Source organism: Bombus huntii, chromosome 17 (genome assembly GCF_024542735.1).
Source record: "Bombus huntii isolate Logan2020A chromosome 17, iyBomHunt1.1, whole genome shotgun sequence".
Taxonomy (NCBI): Eukaryota; Metazoa; Arthropoda; class Insecta; order Hymenoptera; family Apidae; genus Bombus; species Bombus huntii.
This window is the reverse complement of record NC_066254.1, coordinates 699,237-717,822: the sequence shown is the minus strand read 5'-3', so window position 1 is coordinate 717,822 and position 18,586 is coordinate 699,237. Positions and strand designations below refer to the sequence as shown.

The 18,586-nt window shown below is 41.3% G+C and overlaps 1 protein-coding gene and 1 long non-coding RNA gene across 2 annotated transcripts in view; one reads left to right on the top strand and one right to left on the bottom strand.

Moving 5' to 3' along the window:
* Positions 1-16,841, top strand: part of LOC126875038 (uncharacterized) — a 139,063-nt gene extending 122,222 nt beyond the window's left edge. Inside the window, exons 2-3 of the long non-coding RNA XR_007693221.1 lie at positions 3,917-4,391; positions 16,611-16,841. This is a non-coding gene — a long non-coding RNA (uncharacterized LOC126875038). The remainder of the gene's footprint in view (positions 1-3,916; positions 4,392-16,610) is intronic.
* LOC126874980 (putative fatty acyl-CoA reductase CG5065) overlaps positions 1-18,586 on the bottom strand; it is a 672,215-nt gene that overhangs the window by 194,113 nt on the left and 459,516 nt on the right. The gene's annotated exons all lie outside the window — the stretch shown is intronic.

Here is an 18,586-nt window from a genome sequence, read left to right as displayed (position 1 = left end):
CGGTTCCTCCCGCGCCGGGCTGAACCCCAGCGTGTGCTGTGCCGTGTCTTCCTCTTCCTCGCAGTGGTGGCACATACTAGTCACCTCCCGCCGAATCCTTAGCAGAAACTCCCGAACGCTCCGTGCCCAGTGAGCACCTGCGTCATCCTGTACGTCAGCGGGCACCCGCCACGATCTCCCGAGGCCTCCCAGTTCGGTAGGACCGCTCTAACGGCTCGATGAAGCCGCACCGTGTCCTTAGCGGCGAGCTGAATGTGCCACCGTTCCCAGGTCTCAAACCATTTCTTCATAAACTATAGGTATCTTAAGGTCGCGATGTATTTTTTCGTTGGTAACATACCAAGGTGCATCTATTAAGGATCTAAGAGTTTTTAATTGGAATCGTTGGAGAATTTCTATGTTTGAATTACTCGCTGTTCCCCATAGATGGATCTCATAGGTCCAAACAGGTTTTAATATGGCTTTACGTAGCATTATTTTATTCTGCATGACCTCGCTGGAGAGTTGAGGAGGCAATTATCGGGTCTGAGTGCAATACTAATAAAGCATCCGCAAATGCCGCTGTGGTTATCTCTGTTAAAGTTGGTAAATCGGCAGTGTAGATGGTGAACAGCAGAGATCCGAAGACACTGCCTTGAGGTATGCCCCTTCTATTGGGAATGTTGCGGTTAGAGCGTCTAAGTATTTAATCATGAACAACCTATTGATTAGATATGATTTTAAGATGGAGTAGTAAGTGTGTGGTGGGATTTTCTTTAGTTTAAACAAAAGTCGTTCATGTCAAACTTTGTCAAACGCCTGCTGATGCCCAGGAATACCGCAGAGCAGTATTTTTCCTTTTCTAGATCTTGACTGATTTTATGAGTTAGACGATGAATTTGCTCTATCGTAGAATATTGCTTCCGAAATCCGAATGGATGATCTGGCATTGCTTTCAAATCCTCTAAGAGTGGAAGGAGTCGTTTCGTTAACATCTTCATAAATAGTTTGGACAAAGTGGGTAGAAGACTAATTGGGCGATAACCGCTAGTTGCGTGTATTGGTTTTCCAGGGTTAGGGATAAAAGTAATTAGTGATATTTTCCAGGACTTAGGAAGTATTCAAGGCGAAAAATTGCATTAAAAATAGGGGTAATGAAAGCGATCCCTTTTACGGGAAGTTCCTTGACAGCTTTGTTACTTATCCGATCATGTCCCGATGCTTTCCTGGGATTTAGATGACGGATTAATTCTATAACTTCCAGAGATGAGAAGGGTTCAATAGAAGAGGATCTGGAAGGGAGAGTGCAAGTATTCCGTTATTACGGCGGCAATAGTGGAAGAATACGGTTTGAAAACATTAGTTAGGTGACTTGCGAACAACTTGGCTTTTTGAATAGGGCTACGCTCCCATCCACCTTGCGGACAGCGAATTGGAGGGATTATTTGGCGAGTGAATTTCCTGGATGCCTTCCATAGTAAGTAGTTGGAGTCAGCTGTGGGTGAGAGATTAGCAAGCTATTTTTGAAAACAGTCATTTTTGTAATTTTTGAGAATTTTGGTTAGTTTTCTCGTTGCGTTATTTAGCTTACACTTGTCTTCGGGTGTTCTATGACTTTGCCATACTCTTCTAAGTCTGCGTTTTTCTGCGATTTTTATTATTATGTAAGGAGGTATTCATGTTTATTGACAAAACACTTAGTGGGACTGGAAGAACGGATCACGTTTATTTTGCTGGTGTTTAAATATTCCGTGGCTGCTTCTATATCTTCTTCTATGCTTTTAAGGATATTGAGGCTGATGTTGAATGATTGAATACTTCCCTAAAGAGCTGCCAGTTTGTGAGTTGGTTATCAACAAAGCCATTAAGTTGGTTTTCGATAATTGCTGAGTTAATTGTTGCTACGACGGATGAATGATCTGAAGAGAGTTCCACAGATGAGTTGATTTGGATGTATCTGGCGAGATGTTTTTAGTTATAAAGAAGTCTAATAAGTCAGGTAGTTTGTTAATGTCAGTGGGCCAGTAAGTGGGTTCGTTTTTACTGAAGTAGTTAAGTCTGTTGGCGTTTATGCATTTCAAAAGATTTTTGCCTCTTACTGTGATAAGTCTGCTGCCCCATTGCGTATGTTTGGCGCTATAGTCTCCTCCAGCTATGAGTCTATTGTCCAGGCCTCCGAGGAAATTATTGAAGTCTTCTTTGGAAATAGAATGTTTAGGAGGACAATATACTGCTGATGTGGTGATTGGACCATGCCAATCTTCTATCGCTTCGTTTGTAGCTTGGAGGTAGTCCATCTGGAATGATGGAAGTTCATAGTGTTTTATGCTGATCTAGATGACAATTCTGGTGCTGCCGTGGGCCTTTCCACTGGCATGTTGGGTAAGGTAAAAGTTATAACCATTTATTTTCAGGTAATTTTTATCGGTGAAGTGGGTTTCAGATAAAAGCATTATGTCAATTTCTTGTTGTTTTAGAAAGAGTTCTAGTTCGTATTTATGCTGAGCTAGACTGTTAGCATTCCAAAGAGCTATGCGTATTGGTTTTATTTTACGTCGAAGCGTGTTAATTTGTCCACGATGACTGTAATCAATGATAGCAAGTGATTAATTTGCTCTGTTTGTTTCGCGATTAATTTTTCAAGCCTATTGAAGTTATCCGTGTTCTATGAAGTGGAAACATTAGTTTGTGATTGATCACTATAGATTTCCGGCTTACTTTGTCTTCCTTGAACTACCTGTGCATAAGAGATTGAAAGAGTAGTGAATTTTTGTGGATTAAGTGCTTGGTTGGTTAAACCCTTAACTCTGGGTTTGGGGTACTTGTTCTTATACATAATATTATAGACTGTGCAACCTTTATATCGTTCGCAGAATGCTCTCCTTAACGAAGGATGAACTTCGCAGGAGTTTCTGAAGGTTTAGTGCACTGATCTGTAGGGTAAATACCTACCAAATATCTGTAGGGTACATTTAATGCAGCGGTGATTGTAGTTGCAATACTTCTACGTGTGGCCGTACCTTTGGCACCTTTACATTGAACTATCTGTTTTTTTTTATATAAAAGGTGGTATAATGTTTACTACCGCATTCATTAATCGATTGATATTATAGGCTTCGTTGTTATTTGGCTTTAGCTTTAAGTCAATAAAGAATAAAGATAGCGGTTTTTTTGTGATTCTATGCCTTATATTGCTAATGTCGGTTACTGTTTGGCCATGATTTAAGAGTCCTAACTTCAGTTCATCTAAGTTAGCTGAGTGGTGGATGTTGCGTAGTACCACACGAAAAGGTCTTTCTTGTTTCAGTTGATATGTGTGAAAGTTTGCGTTCAGGGTTTTTAGTAATTTTGTTAGTTTTCTGTAGGAGTCTGCATTGGCCGGTAGGATTTTAACCTGATTATTATTAATTTTTAGTATGTAATCCTCTTTGTTAATATCATTCTCGATAGACTTTATCATTTTTTGAATGCGGATAACATCGTCAATGCAGATTGGTTGTGGGAGAAGGGTTTTTTGTGTATATTGATTTGTTGGTGTTTCAACTACGTCCATAGAATCGTCTATAGATTCTAATATTGTGTATCTGTTCTAAGTTTTTTTTTATTTATTTATTTATTTATTTACATTTTACAATTTGTCCAGTAGGACATTTGGTAAAATATTATAGCTTAATGATATAGTAATATAACATGTGGATCGCTACCCCCACTGAGATACCATCTTCGAATTTGATTGATTTATTTCTTTAGTGTGGTGAGTGTTTGTATACTAGGTTATGTCCTTTGTGAGATCTGTTGGGTGTTTCCTTTTTAGTCTTCTTTTTAAGTTTGTGGCGCCGACTGCTTCCGCTGCCAGCCGGTTCGGGTGCGTTGCTATTCTTTCTCTGTACCTTCTTGCACTTATGTCAATCTCCTCCTTGACCTTTGGCATTCCCAGGTCTTTCCGAATGTCCTCGTGTCTAACGTACCATGGCGCGTTTGCTATTGTTCTGAGTATTTTAGATTGCATTGCCTCTATTTTGGTTATATGGCTCATTGCTGCTGTTCCCCATAGTGCTATTCCGTATGTCCAGATTAGTTTTATGACCATTTTATATATTTTTAGTTTGTTTTCTATGCTTAGTTTGGATTTTCGACATGTTAGCTAGTACATTTGTCTCCTTGCCATTTGTATTTTGTCTATTGTTGCTTTAATATGCTGTTTCCATGTGAGTCGTGTATCTAAGTAGAGTCCTAGGTATTTGACTTGCCTTGTTTGTATTATGTGTGTGCCGTTTAGTACAATGTTTGGTGGTTTCTATTTTCGCAGTGTGAATGTAATGTGTTTGCATTTATCGGGGTTTGCTTTAATTTGTTTTGCTTGAAGCCACTTTTTTATTTTTGTGATATGTTCTTGTAGTAATGTAACTGCTGTTGCAGGGTTAGCGTGCCTGACTAGTACAGCTGTGTCATCCGCGAATGTCAGTATTTTGCTATTGTTAGTTGTTGGTATGTTGGCCGTGTATAATGTGTATAAAATTGGTCCTAGGGCGCTTCCTTGCGGAAATCCTGCCTTGATTTCTTTACCTTCAGGGTATGTGTCTTTGATTTTTACTATGAAGGTTCTGCTGCTTAAGTATGATTTGATTAATTGGTATATCTGCTCCGGGAACTGTTTCCTGACTGATTGAAGTAGGCTAGTGTGGTTTATTTTATCGAATGCTTTTTCGATGTCCATAAAGAGTGCCATGCAATATTGTTTTGTTTCCAGCGCCTGTAAGATTTCATTGACAAGTCTGTGCGGTTGTTCTATTGTGGAGTGTTTGTTTCTTTATCCGAATTGGTGATCCGGTATTAGTTTATTCTTCTCTATTATAGGTTTTATTCGGCCGTAAATTACTTTCTCTCGTATCTCAGAGAACACAGGAGGTAATGAGATTGGTCTGTAGGATTTGGTTTCGTATGGGTACTTGCCTGGCTTGGGTATCATTATGATTTGTGCCAGTTTCCAAATTTTTGGAAAGTATTGTATTCTTAGTATTACGTTAACTATTATTGTGATTTGTCTTGTCGCTTCTGGCGGAAGGTTTTTGAAGATTTTGCCGTTAATTAGGTCGATTCCTGATGCTTTATTAATTTTTGTTTTCTCAATTATGTTTCTGATTTCCTGTGCTGTTGCTTTATGTATGGTGTAATGATTGTCAGTTGGTGTACTAGTGGTTAGCGTACTATTGTGGTTGCTGTTGTTGATGTTGTGTGGGGTGAATGTGTTGCATAGGTGGTTGGAAAATTCTTCAGCTTGCTCTTCGTTGCTTCTTGCCCATGTGTTGTCTGCTCTTCTGATTGCTGGTACCATTTTTGTTGTCTTCTTTATTTTTTTGTGGCTTTCCATAGGGTGTAATTGCAGTTCTCGTGTGCAGATAGTGACTCGATGAACTTTGTAGACTCGTTGTTGTTGTGCTCTTTTATTTTGTTTTTTATTTCTTTTGCGAGGTTGTTTAGGTGTTTTTTGGTTTCTTTTGTTCTGTGTTCTTGCCATTTTGCTTTCGCTTTTCTTTTTTCTCTAATTTCTTCGAGAATGTCTAGTGGAACTGTTTTTGTTTGTCTGTTGGTTGTTTCAGGTATTGTGGTTGCCCTTGCTGCTTCTTGGATAGTTTCTGTGAATGTTGTTACTGCTTGATCGATGTGTTCAGGTGTTTTCAGTGCGATGTTGCAGATGATTTTGCTCTCAATTACTTCTTTGAATATTTGCCATTTGGTGGTTTTATTGCATAGTGTCTCTGAATTGTTATAAAGTATTGGTTTGTTTCTGTATGTAATTATTTTGAGCGTATGGTCGGAGGTAAGCTCGAGACTGGGTGCTATGTTTAGTTTATGTGCGTTCAGGCCCTTTGTAACTGCAAAATCTAGTAGGTCAGGTATTTTGCTCAGTTCTGTCGACCAGTATGTCGGTCTTCCTGTGGATAATATATTGAAGTTATTATTTCTAATGTATTTTTCCAAGCTTCTGCCTCGAGGTGTGGTGATTCTTGATCCCCATAGTGTGTGCTTTGAGTTATAGTCTCCAGCTGCAATATACTTGTCACCTAAGTGTCGAAAGTACTCTTCCCACATTTGCGATGTAATTTTGTGTCGCGGCGGTATGTATACTGCTGACAACTGCAGTTGGTTGCTGCTAGATTGTACAGTAACGATGGTTGCTTGTATATATTCCTTACTAACCTGGCTGTGTAGGTGATGTTTAATGTCGTTTTTTATTACTACTGCCGTCCCCACGAGTGCTTTCCTTGAGGGATGCTTGGTGTCATATATGGTGTAGTACGGTATTTTTATATAGCTTTTTATTGTGAGGTGTGTTTCTGAAATCAGTAGTATATCGATGTTATTGCTATACAGGAATGATTTAGTTTCTAGGGCCCTTTGTTGTAGGCCGTTAGAGTTCCAAGCTGCTATTTTAAGCGTGTCTGTTTTTATTTTTTGCTCATCATGTTAGTAAGTAATTGTAACATGACTGTTATCTGCTGTGTTTGCTGTCTGTTGAGTTCGTTTTGTTCGCTTATCATTTTTGTGAGTATTTCGGTGTTTTTTATGGAATGTTTTATTAACTCTTTGATTTCTGTAGCGTCGTTGCTGTTGTTGTTCTGTTCTTGATTATCTAAGGGCGACGACCGGTTGACTACTTGCGCGTAGCTTCGGTTTCTAGCGGTGTTGTTGTTAGTGTGGTTATTGTTCCTTGCGTGCTGTGTTTTTGGTCTTGACGTAGGTTCTGTGTTGTCCTGTTGCGTGTGGAGATTGTTGCGTGTCCTGTTACGAAGCGGCGGAAAAAGTTTGCCTTAAAGTTGCTTTCTTACTAGACAGCCTTTGTAACTCGCTGGGTGATTTCCACCGCAATTGTAACATTTTACGTCGTTTATTTTTTCCGCGTGTGGGTAGTTCATTGTTAGGTGCTTTCCTGCGCATTTAACACACACCGGGTTTCTGTCGCAGTAATTTTTTGTGTGTCCATATTGCTGACACCGTATGCATTGCGGTATGTCTTTTTTGTGTCTGGGTGGCTCGACTGTAATTATTGTGTTTAGAACTTTTTTAATTTCGAAAATTTCCTTGTTATTATTTTTAGGTTTAAGTTCAATTAAAAATAGCGGTAATGGTTGTTTAGTATCAAATCTGGTTATATTATTTATTGTTCTTACCTGATATCCGATTTTGTCTAATGCCTCGCATATGTTACTTGTCTTTGCGTGTAATCCTCTGATTATTGCTTTGTAGCTTTTATCAGTTTTGAGTTGGTAAGTATGATACCCAGCGTTTCTTTCCTTTAGCGCTTTTGTTACTTTCCTATAGGTTTCTGGGTTATTAGTTTGTACTTTTACCTGGTCCAGTTTGAGCTGTTTGATAGTGTAGTTTTCTTTTCCTGCCGCGCTGTTTAGCAGATCAATGAGGGGGTCTATTATTTTTGTGTCTATGTAGATTGGTGGTGGCTTGGGAGTGTGTGTTCTTGGTTTTTCTGTAGGGTCTGTGTCCATCTCTTCTGTCAGTGAGCTGAAGGAGTTTTGTCTAGGAATTTCTTGTAGCCATTGTTGTCTTTCTGTTTCTATAGTCCTCCTAGCATTTGTGTTTATATTTATTTTTCTTTTTTTGCTGGGAGTTACAGTCTTCCAGCTTTCGTTATGTTGTGGTAGATCCTTGTTGGTATTGCTCTTTTCGTCGTCTTTTTGTATTATTTCCATCTCTATTTCGTTTGTATTTGAGCAATCCTGTACCTCACTTGTTGGTTTATTTGGGCTCTGTTGGTCTACTGCCCTGTTTATAGCGTATGTTTCTCCTTTGTTTAGTATTCTTATTGTTGGTATCTTTTGAATGTTTTCCATCATCGATTGGTTCTGTTGCACGTCCCTTCTTTCACTCTTGTCGCACTTACGGAGGCACTAGTTTTCACGTCCGCATAGCTCGACTGCTCGGTCAGAACTCCTGTCCTAAGTAGTAACGTTGCTTGTTGACGGTTCGTTCTGACCGGTGTTTACATCTTTTTGATTGAATCAAGCTTACGTTTTTTGATGTCAGTGTGGTTTGAAAGATGGGATATATTATCCTTTTGCCACGGAGGAGGTAGAACGGCGCGGTTGTAGTTTTGTTCACGAGCCTCATCCAGACAACCACAATTGTGGATCGAGGTGCCACGCAGCTCGTCCTACTATCGAGCCAACCCGATCCAGCAGAATACAGGCATGCAGCAATCAACATAGAGTTGGGCGGAAGCTACAATTAACTCTATCTTTACAGAAATTTTGATCGGTACCCTCTTAACGGGGGGGGGGGGGGGGAGGATGTTACGTCGGGCGACCCTCTACCTAGACCAGGCCATACACCAGATGTCCGCTCATCCTTACTGCGTACTCTCAATGGTCTTAAGGGCCCACTATAAATCCCAGTAATTTGCTAGCCAACGTCCTTCAGACCGAACAAATGTCTTTTTTCTAAATCGCTCTTTTTAAGAGTATTGTCTACTACGGCTTGACAAGGGAAAGTTAGTTTTTCTCGCGTATGATGCTTCCCACTAGCAACTTTCTATCAAGGGCGGCTAAGGCCCTTCCTAGTCCACCAACCTTCGTTTATCCAATCAGGAGCAATGTATACTGCCCTCACTTCCTGACTAAAAATGTGATGAACAAATCCGAGGGTCCCGTGCGCTAGACACACCCATCACTAGCTTTCCTACGACACAGCATCGTCACCGAACTTCACTGACTTCCATCCTTTGATCAGTCAACATCTCTCTACTAATCGCCAAGTTGCCAAATCTCTTTACTAATCGCTTAGTCGCTAAATCTGTGAACCCATCTCTCGGTTCAGATCTTACTTACAATTTATATCTCTCGCGATACTGTAACTCACTACTCGCAAGTCACTCCTACTAAAATTAACAATGTGATCTTGTTAATGACTATTCGAGTCGAACACTTCTAACCTTATTGTAAACAAAACTACACTTCGACACCGTAAGCTCTCCGAACATTTATATAATCCGCGAGATAAGTTGCTGGAATAAAGTACATAGTACAGCCTGTTAAACTCAGTGTTATAATAATTCAACCACCTCTATTATACTAACTGAAATTGGGGATCGATCAGTTTCGTGGGGTCGATTGTATATCATAACGGGATTTACGACTCCCTCCTTCGCGATCAATTCCTTCGCAGTCGCGTCTCTCCGCGAACGGTCGACTAAACACACGAAGAATATGGCGCGTTTTATTTTTGACTGATATTCCAGTTGCGCTATAAATGCAATGTTTAATGTTTAGGCTTTCAATCTTGTTAATTAGTAATGTGGCGGCACTCAACAGCAAATACCACCACTCGACACTAACTAGTGTCGGACGACGGCAGCGCAGTGGTTAGCGCCTTAGGTTACGAACGTTCGGAACCCGGGTTCAAATCCCGGCGACCGGAGTCCGATTTTCCTTCCACGCATCTAAATTGGAAGAAAAATAGCAGTACCCCATCAGCGAAATCTACAACCAGCAGTTCTACAATTATCACGGATAATACCCCTCAGTAACATTACGTATAATTTTTATGTTTCAATGTATGATTATATAGAATATCGGGAAAATTAAGAAATCATAAATAAAAATCGTCGTACAATGCTGTAATGCACGTATAATGTTGCGAATTGCTTGTAATAATTAATAAATAATACTTGCATTGGAAATCTGTATGCGTCAGTGCTAGCTTATTTTCTTGGAAACATCAAGGAGGCAATGTAGTATTTAAACTATTTAAATAGGGTCTCGTCATGAATGTTTTAACACTTTTTGTGCACTGAGATGTTCAGCCAGAATTTTGCTATTCTGATGAAGAATAAAAAGTTCTTGCGCAACCTATAGGCTTATATAACCTAAAAGATTTACAGAAAAATGGCAGAGTTGCTGTCATGCGGCCATTGTCTGCTTGTCATGAGTCGTAAGTGCCGTAATCTCACTCATACAAACAGATCTTGACTTTTGTTAGACAAATATGTCTGCAAACTCAGTTGTGAAAAATGAACATAGAAAACAACAATGTCCTCGTTCTGGTTAAACTATAGAACCGTTACGTTACTCAAGGGCAGCTAGCATCCTTCTCTAACCACCAACATGGAAGTTGACCAATAGCAGTAACGTCAATTTCCCTCATTTTCCGAACAAAGGCATCTCTCCGCGAATCCGATGATCTCGTGTCTTTAGACACACCCCATCATAGTTTTCCTCTACAGCATCATCGCGACGCAAAGTAATTCTCTCGTGAGGTCTCATTAGCGAGTTACATAGCGTCTTTACGCTCGGTGAATATTTTGCGTTTTAACAAAGAGCTAGTTTAATAATACCTGTATCGTATACAAATAAATCGAGTCCAACTTAGACTTTGGAGGAAAGTACATGTGTTATCCCGTTGAACGCGGATTCGTTTTCGACCCTAAGACCATTGTCATTAGTGTCTAATCACCGCGGTTATTTCTCAATTCTGGAATATCCACGCTTATACTAATAATCATATTTGCACTAGTCAATGTCTACTCTATTGGACAACGACAACGTGTAATCCAAACGAAGATTCGTTTCACGCCCCTAACCCTAATTATAATCTGAACCCGACATATATAACGACGAGACAAGTTGATACTTAATATTGTCAAGTGTATTTAAAATAGTTCCAAGTACAGAATACAGAGTTAGTCATAATCCTCGCTCGCTCGATGCTACTCGTTATAAGGATACGCGATACTCTACCTTCTGCAGAGCATGCTCGTCTATTTATACTGGTCGGGGGAGTACCGGAAAGTTTGAATTCGACTCCTGTTGTCGGTTGCACGTAGCGGCGATATTGTTTTGTCCAGAGTTTGTTTATTATTACATTTCGTACGTCGAGACGGTGTCAATGCCCCGAGGCAAAACAACAACATGAGTCACTCTCGATTCGCATCGTCCTATGACTCATGTGCCGCTACAAGCTAACTATACTAAATTGTATAATGACCCAACCGAAAGCTAACTTTTATCTTTCGTTTATAGGATGTACAAGTGAGAGTGAGGCGATCTTGGGTAAAGCTCCGAGCACAACTGCATGTCAGAAATATTTGCTAGTAATTCGATTAAAAGAGAATATGATTAACGTATTCGGATTGGCTTTGTTAGTTTTTATCATCTCGAGATGGACAACTACTGTTGGACCGTTCGCGGAGAGACACAGTTGCGGTGGTACGCGCCAACAGGAGTCGTAAATTCCCGTTACGGCACGATGAAGAATATAAGGTGAAAAGATGACTAACAAGTTGAAATGTATATTGTTCCAAGAGATGATCGCAAGTAAAGTTATGTTCTGTGAAGGAGGTATTTATACGGAACTAGTGATGAGTGCTGGACGCCCCATTAACATTATTGCAGTCCCATTAATTATATTTGTACAGCTGGTGGTCGCCTTGATCGAGGAATAAATTCTGGTTTATGTAGTGGGTAACAGGACGTAACATTAACTCCCGTGGAGAGGGTACCGGTCAAAAATTCCGTGAATGTAGAATTATTTGGATCCTCCACCCAAATCCCTTTCGATTGGTGGTTGTCCGAATTCCGCTGGATAGGGTTAGATCGGTAGTGGAACTAGCCGTGTAACGTCTCGATCCAAATTTCCGTTGTCGTCTGAACAGTGGCGTTGGAGCCTGGATGGACCTTGATGATTCGGCCCAAGGATCCACTGTATTGATGGCACGTGATCTTCCCAAATGATTACCTTCGTACCTTCTTGTATGCCGTGACTTCCCATGCTCCATTTTCTTCGACTGGTCAACTCGTTTCAATACTGCTGATGCCACCAGTTCCAAAAGTGTTGCTTGAATTATTGTAAGCGTTGCCAGCTGGATAGACGGTTAGATGGAGAGTTCCTGAAATCTCGCTCACGAAAGTTCGTTAATGAATCGCCAATAAGGAAGTGGCCAGGAGTGAGGACAAGAAGGAGGACAAGGAGAGCTGCGACTTATGATTTCGACAGGGTGATTGGACGTTTCTGATGGAATGACATCGGCGAGTGGCTGAGTCCGCCCCCGACTCGCAATATCACTTCCTTGTTGAGAAAATAGTTGAGCGGCTGGAGCTTCCCCCTTACAGCTGTGTTTCTATGTTTTGGTAGATTGTGAATTTTTTCTGAAAAATGACTAAATTGGAGCAGTTTTATGAGCTTGTTGTGCGCAGTGGTTAATCATCTGCGGTTAGAGGTGTTCGCTGTAGAGGTTAGAGACGGTTATTCTGTTTTTGTCTCCACCGAAGTCAACGAGCAGTGATTCTCAACAGTTTGGGCCAGGAGGAATATCTTTCTAATAAACTCTGATCGGCGGGTATCGTAGACAGACAAATCTCCTTTTCCTACTCGGGTACTTCAACCAATGGTGTTCGGCTCCACGATGGCCAGCATCCTTCAGGTTGGTATAGCCATTCTGGTCCATGTTGCCAAATGATCGGGCGCAGAAATTCTTCGCGCGATTCATCTCGGGAGATAAGACCTGCAAGAATATCGGCTGTAGGAACGTGACGCCAGTCGTTGTTATGGGTCTTTGTTTGAGTTTTGGCCACGCGGTTAGCGACAAAGGTGCTAATCCAGTGAAGGACGATGGTGGAATCAGTGCAGTAAACGGTTCGAGTAATTTTATCTGGTACGGCTTGATGTAGCGTAGCGATGAAGGATGTGTAAAAAAGTGCTCCACTCAGCTCAAGCCGTCGAATGGTTTGGGATTTGAGCGCAGCTACTCCTCATTTTGCTATGTGTAACCGGGTCCAGATGTGGCCGTCAGAATCGATGGTTCGGAGATAAACACATGCCCCATACGCCGCCTCACTGACGTCACAGAAGCCGTGTAATTCAATCTCTGTTGCAGACTTGACTATTATCTTACGAGGGAACTTGTCGTTATTCAGTAGTGATAGCTGTGCATAGTATCTGTCTCATTCTGCATGTGAATCCGCCGAAAGGGATTCATCCCTGCCGAAGTTGAGTGACCAAACTCGTTGGAGCAACATCTTTGCCTAAACGATCACCGGCGCGAGCAGCCTAATTGGTCATAAATCTTCGCTATTTCGGAGCTGAATGTACGTCTAGTGACACGGAAGGTAGTGGGTCTGACTTCGACCGACTAGATGATGGAGTCGTCGGAGGAATTCGACAAGACGCTGGGAGGTTTCAACGTTTGAGATTCTCCCAGCTGTAGTTTTCGGTTGGTGTCTTGTATGGATAATCCTTGTATCAGTTCCTGGTCGTTGGGTGCCCATTCACGGATATTCAAACCTACTAATGTAATAATGTCAGTGAGTTCTACTCTGAGCGATAGTGCATCATCCTTCGTATCGGCTCCGGTGAGAGCGTTGTTGACGTAGAAATGTCGCTGAAGGACAGAAGAGGCTGGCGGGAATTGATGTCCCTCGTCGTCTGCCAATTGTTTGAGACACCGAATAGCTAGATACAGGGCTGCAGGCAACCTGAACGTCACAGTGATGAGTTGGTATGTCTCGACTTCCCCGTTGTCGTTGCCCCACAATATTCTATGCTATTTTCTATCTTTTGCACGAACGAGAAATTTCCGGTAGATCATCTTACCGTCGCCAGTAAGAACATATTGGCGAAAGCGAAATCTCAGGAATATACAGTATAAATCTTCTTACAGCGTGGGTCCAGTATGAAGGATGTCGTTTAGAGAAACTCCGGTGGTGCTTGGTGCAGATCCGTCAAACATAACTCGGAGTTTGGTAGTTTGGCCCCTTGATTCCTTGATTACGCCGTGATGTGGCAGATAGTATCCGCCATTTTTGGGGTGGTCTGTGGTAATCCTTGCCATGTGCCCTAATCCCAAGTACTCTTGCATGACAGCATAATATTCGACTTCAAGTTTTTTGTCTTGTTGGAATCGGCGGTGGAGATAAACGAGTCTTTCCGTCACAATTGTTTTTGATGACCCAAGTGACGGTAACTTGTCGATGAATGGGAGCGTGACGATGTATCTTCCTTCATTCCCGCAGGGGGGTAGGGTACGGGAGTGCAGAACAGCGTTGTTTTTCCTGGCCTTTTCCTTCACAACTCCAGCCCGCTTGCGTGAATCCTTTGGGTAATGGCGAACCCACGGACCCGACGCCAGTCTAGGAGAAAGCATGGAGGATCACTGGGAGTGTAGAACTGTGTATCGGGACTGCAGCCCCCTTGTATGAGTCCTTAGTGACGCTCACACGAACCTGAGCCAGGGAGGAACCCCCAGGACAAGTCCAAAGAGCAAGACCATCAGCATCGAGCGAGGTCAGAATCTGTGGCCCCCGCTTACGTAAGTCCAACCTGGTTTTGTTTAGTAACAGTGGCTGCAGGAACCCCAGCTTGCAGTGACGTGGCCGTCCCTCCTCAGCAATAATCCCATCAATGACTTAAATTGGTACCACGGGAACCAAGATCAGCCCCGAAGGGATTGGCCCTCCAATGACGCGGTGTGCGGTTATAACACGGTGCGCCCCATGCCAGTTGTCGCCGTGCAAGACTGGCTGTTTGGGGAAGCATGCAATTTGGCAACACCGCGGTACTGGACCGGCCAACGCTTAAGACCTACCGGAGGACGGGGTGCCCTGAAATGGTCGTGCCGAGAAGCGTCCACGTCCTCTGCCACGTCAACGCTTACCGAATCTTTATAAATGGGAGACCCACTCCCTTTCCCACTCCATCGCCGCCTTTCGGAGCATCATTGGCTCGCAGAAGAGGACAACTCTTAGCCTGTACCTGTAATAACTCTATATTTTTTCCATTTTTCGATGGTTACATGTTTCTGTATTAACCGATTTCAATGAAACGTATATGGCTGAAATGTATGTAAGTATGTGAAAGTATGTATATGGCTGAAAAAATTCTTCAAAATGTGTTATTTAAATTTTCATTACATGCCCAGATAAAAAAGTTGTAAAAGAGCACCTTTACTCGTTTCTGCGTGTTGCGAATTATCCACTAAAGGGCAACCGGTTAGGTCAATCTCATCGGTCAATATCGCGTATTACTCGGATGACTTAACGCTCAAGGTGCAGGAGGTTTAATAGATCGAGTGTTAGTGTAACTTAGCACTATATTTGCACTTGTTGTGTAAAGTAAGGTGTGATATTATGAACACGCCGATGGTAAGATCCTGTTGAGAGTGAAGTATTTCATCCGCACGGTACGATGTCTGATGATGAACTGTCCTAGTATGTTGCTGATTCTCTCACCCAGCCGTTGGGTCTCGTCCGTCCCTCGTGCCTTCCTGGTTGGCGCTTTTCCCGGGGCTTTTACCTGACCTCGGATTCATTAGATTTGCAGCCCGGGGGTGACATGTAATTCGGAATTTCCTAAAGAAGCAACACTCAAAATTTCGACCAGAGGCCTACATACGTGACCATGGTCGCGGGCGGTTACAGAACGCATACGTGGTAGAGCTATGAAAAAACACAAAGGAATGCTTAAGGAAGAAAGACAAATTAACAGGCAGCCGTGAGTTGAGAAGTGTTGTCGTCAGGGAAGTGTTGTCGTGGAGGGTGGTCCGCGTGAAAAAATGCGTTGGAACCGTGGTGACGAGAGTTGTATATTAACTATTTAGTTGTCTTACTTATAGCACATTACTGTATTAAGTTCACGTTAAATAACCATCGTTTCCTGTTTAATCCATTCTACGTAAATAAAAACATCCTACAATAGAAACCTAACATTCGATAGCCAACGCCTTTTGCTCATTTAATTTCTTGGGAACTGGCGAATTTTTAACGCTTTACAGCAGTAAATGACTTCATGTTCAATGTCATTGAATTCGCTTCAACAAACTTCATAGTACGTACTAAGAAAAAAAATATTTATGTGGTTCCGTGCGATGATAAAAAAATATTCATGCCTCTGGAATTATTGCGCGATATTGTTATTCTCATAATTGTGCATCTCAGATAGACAAATAGATATGAACTTTTACGTAAAACCATAAAATTAAATAGATTCGTGTAGCGTGGAACACAATAGATCCTTGTCTATTCTAACGTGTAATCAAACAGGGCGAAAGCATAATTTTATAGAATATTGTATATGGTAGCGTGTGTCATCTTCAGTACCTAGCCGCATTGTGCAGCACTAGTTCGGGAACAACCAGAACCATAAGTATGAACGCTCTCATTTCTTCTCTGGTACTATTAAAGCAATCGAGAAATGCAATTGCTGATCTAATATCTCCTCTCTCTGAAGGCATACAAGTATGCACATACATAAGTACTTTATTGAGTGAACGTCGTTTATGAGTAGAGGACGCTTAAATGAGTGTCGAATTTCTAAGTCGGTATGACAGACACATCGGGCTACAAAGGCACAACAGATACTGTATCTATTCTTATCTTGCCTATGTGTGTATTTACTTACTTATCTGCCTGACTTACCGTCGTTATCATCTGACTATGTTCTCTTTCACCCGGTAGGTGGCACTGTCTTACCTTTCCTTATCATTGGCATTGGTGGTTTCTGTTTTCGCAGTGTGAATGTTATGTGTTTGCATTTATCGGGGTTTGCTTTAATTTGTTTTGCTTGAAGACACTTTTCTATTTTTGTGATATGTTCTTGTAGTAATGTAACTGCTGTTGCAAGGCTAGCGTGCCTGACTAGTACAGCTGTGTCATCCGCGAATATCAGTATTTTGCTATTGTTAGTTGTTGGTATGTTGGCCGTGTATAATGTGTATAAAATTGGTCCTAGGACGCTTCCTTGCGGAACTCCTGCCTTGATTTCTTTAACTTCAGAGTATGTGTCTTTGATTTTTACTATGAAGGTTCTGCTGCTTAAGTATGATTTGATTAATTGGTATATCTGCTCCGGAAACTGTTTCCTGACTGATTGAAGTAGGCTAGTGTGGTTTATTTTATCGAATGCTTTTTCGATGTCCATAAAGAGTGCCGTGCAATATTATTTTGTTTTCAGCGCTTGTAAGATTTTATTGACGAGTTTGTGCGTTTGTTCTATTGTGGAGTGTTTGTTTCTGAATCCGAATTGGTGATCCGGTACTTGTTGATTCTTCTCTACTATAGGTTTTATTCGATCGTAAATTACTTTCTCTAGTATCTTAGAGGACATAGGAAATAATGTGATTGGTCTGTAGGATTTGGTTTCGTGTGGGTCCTTGCCTGGTTTGGGTATCATTATGATTTGTGCCAGTTTCTAAGTTTTTGGAAAGTATTGTATTCTTAGTATTGCGTTAACTATTATTGTGATTTGTCTTATCGCTTTTGTCGGAAGGTTTTTCAAGATTTTGCCGTTAATTAGGTCGACTCCTAGTGCTTTATTATTTTTTCTTTTCTCAATTATGTTTCTGATTTCTTGTGCCGTTGCTTTGGGTATGGTGTAGTGATTGTCAGTTGGTGTACTAGTAGTTAGCGCATCCTCATCCGTATGATTATTGTGGTTGCTGTTGTTGATGTTGTGTGGGGTGAATGTGTTGCATAGGTGGTTGGAAAATTCTTCAGCTTGCTCTTCGTTGCTTCTTGCCCATGTGTTGTCTGCTCTTCTGATTGCTGGTACCATTTTTGTTGTCTTCTTTATTTTTTTGTGGCTTTCCATAGGGTGTAGTTGCAGTTCTCGTGTGCAGACAGTGACTCGATGAACTTTGTAGACTCGTTGTTGTTGTGCTCTTTTATTTTGTTTTTTATTTCTTTTGCGAGTTTGTTTAGGTGTTTTTTGGTTTCTTTTGTTCTGTGTTCTTGCCATTTTGCTTTCGCTTTTCTTTTTTCTCTAATTTCTTCGAGAATGTCTAGTGGAACTGTTTTTGTTTGTCTGTTGGTTGTTTCAGGTATTGTGGTTGCCCTTGCTGCTTCTTGGATAGTTTCGGTGAATGTTGTTACTGCTTGATCGATGTGTTCAGGTGTTTTCAGTGCGATGTTGCAGATGATTTTGCTCTCAATTACTTCTATGAAAATTTGCCATTTGGTGGTTTTATTGCATAGTGTTTCTGAATTGTTATAAAGTATTGGTTTGTTTCTGTATGCAATTATTATGGGTCTATGTTCAGAGGTAAGCTCGAGACTGGGTGCTATGTATAGTTTATTTGCGTTTAGTCCCTTTGTAACTGCAAAATCTAGTAGGTCAGGTATTTTGCTCAGGTCTGTCGGCCAGTATATCGGTCTTCCTGTGGATAATATATTGAGGTTATTATTTCTAATGTATTTTTCCAAGGTTCTGCCTCGAGGTGTGGTGATTCTTGATCCCCATAGTGTGTGCTTTGAGTTATAGTCTCCCGCTGCAATATACTTGTCATCTTAGTGTCGAAAGTACTCTTCTCACATTTGCGTTGTAATATTGTGTCGCGGCGGTACGTATACTGCTGACAACTGCAGTTGGTTGCTGTTAGTCTGTACGGTAACGGTGGTTGCTTGTATATTGTATATGTTCCTTACTGACCTGGCTGTGTAGGTGATGTTTAATGTCGTGTTTTATTACTACTGCGGTCCCTCCGTGTGTTTTTCCTGAGGGATGCTTTGTATCATATATGGTGTAGTACGGTATTTTTATGTAACTTTTTGTAGTAAAGTTTGTTTCTGATACGAGTAGTATGTCGATATTATTGTTGTACAGGAAT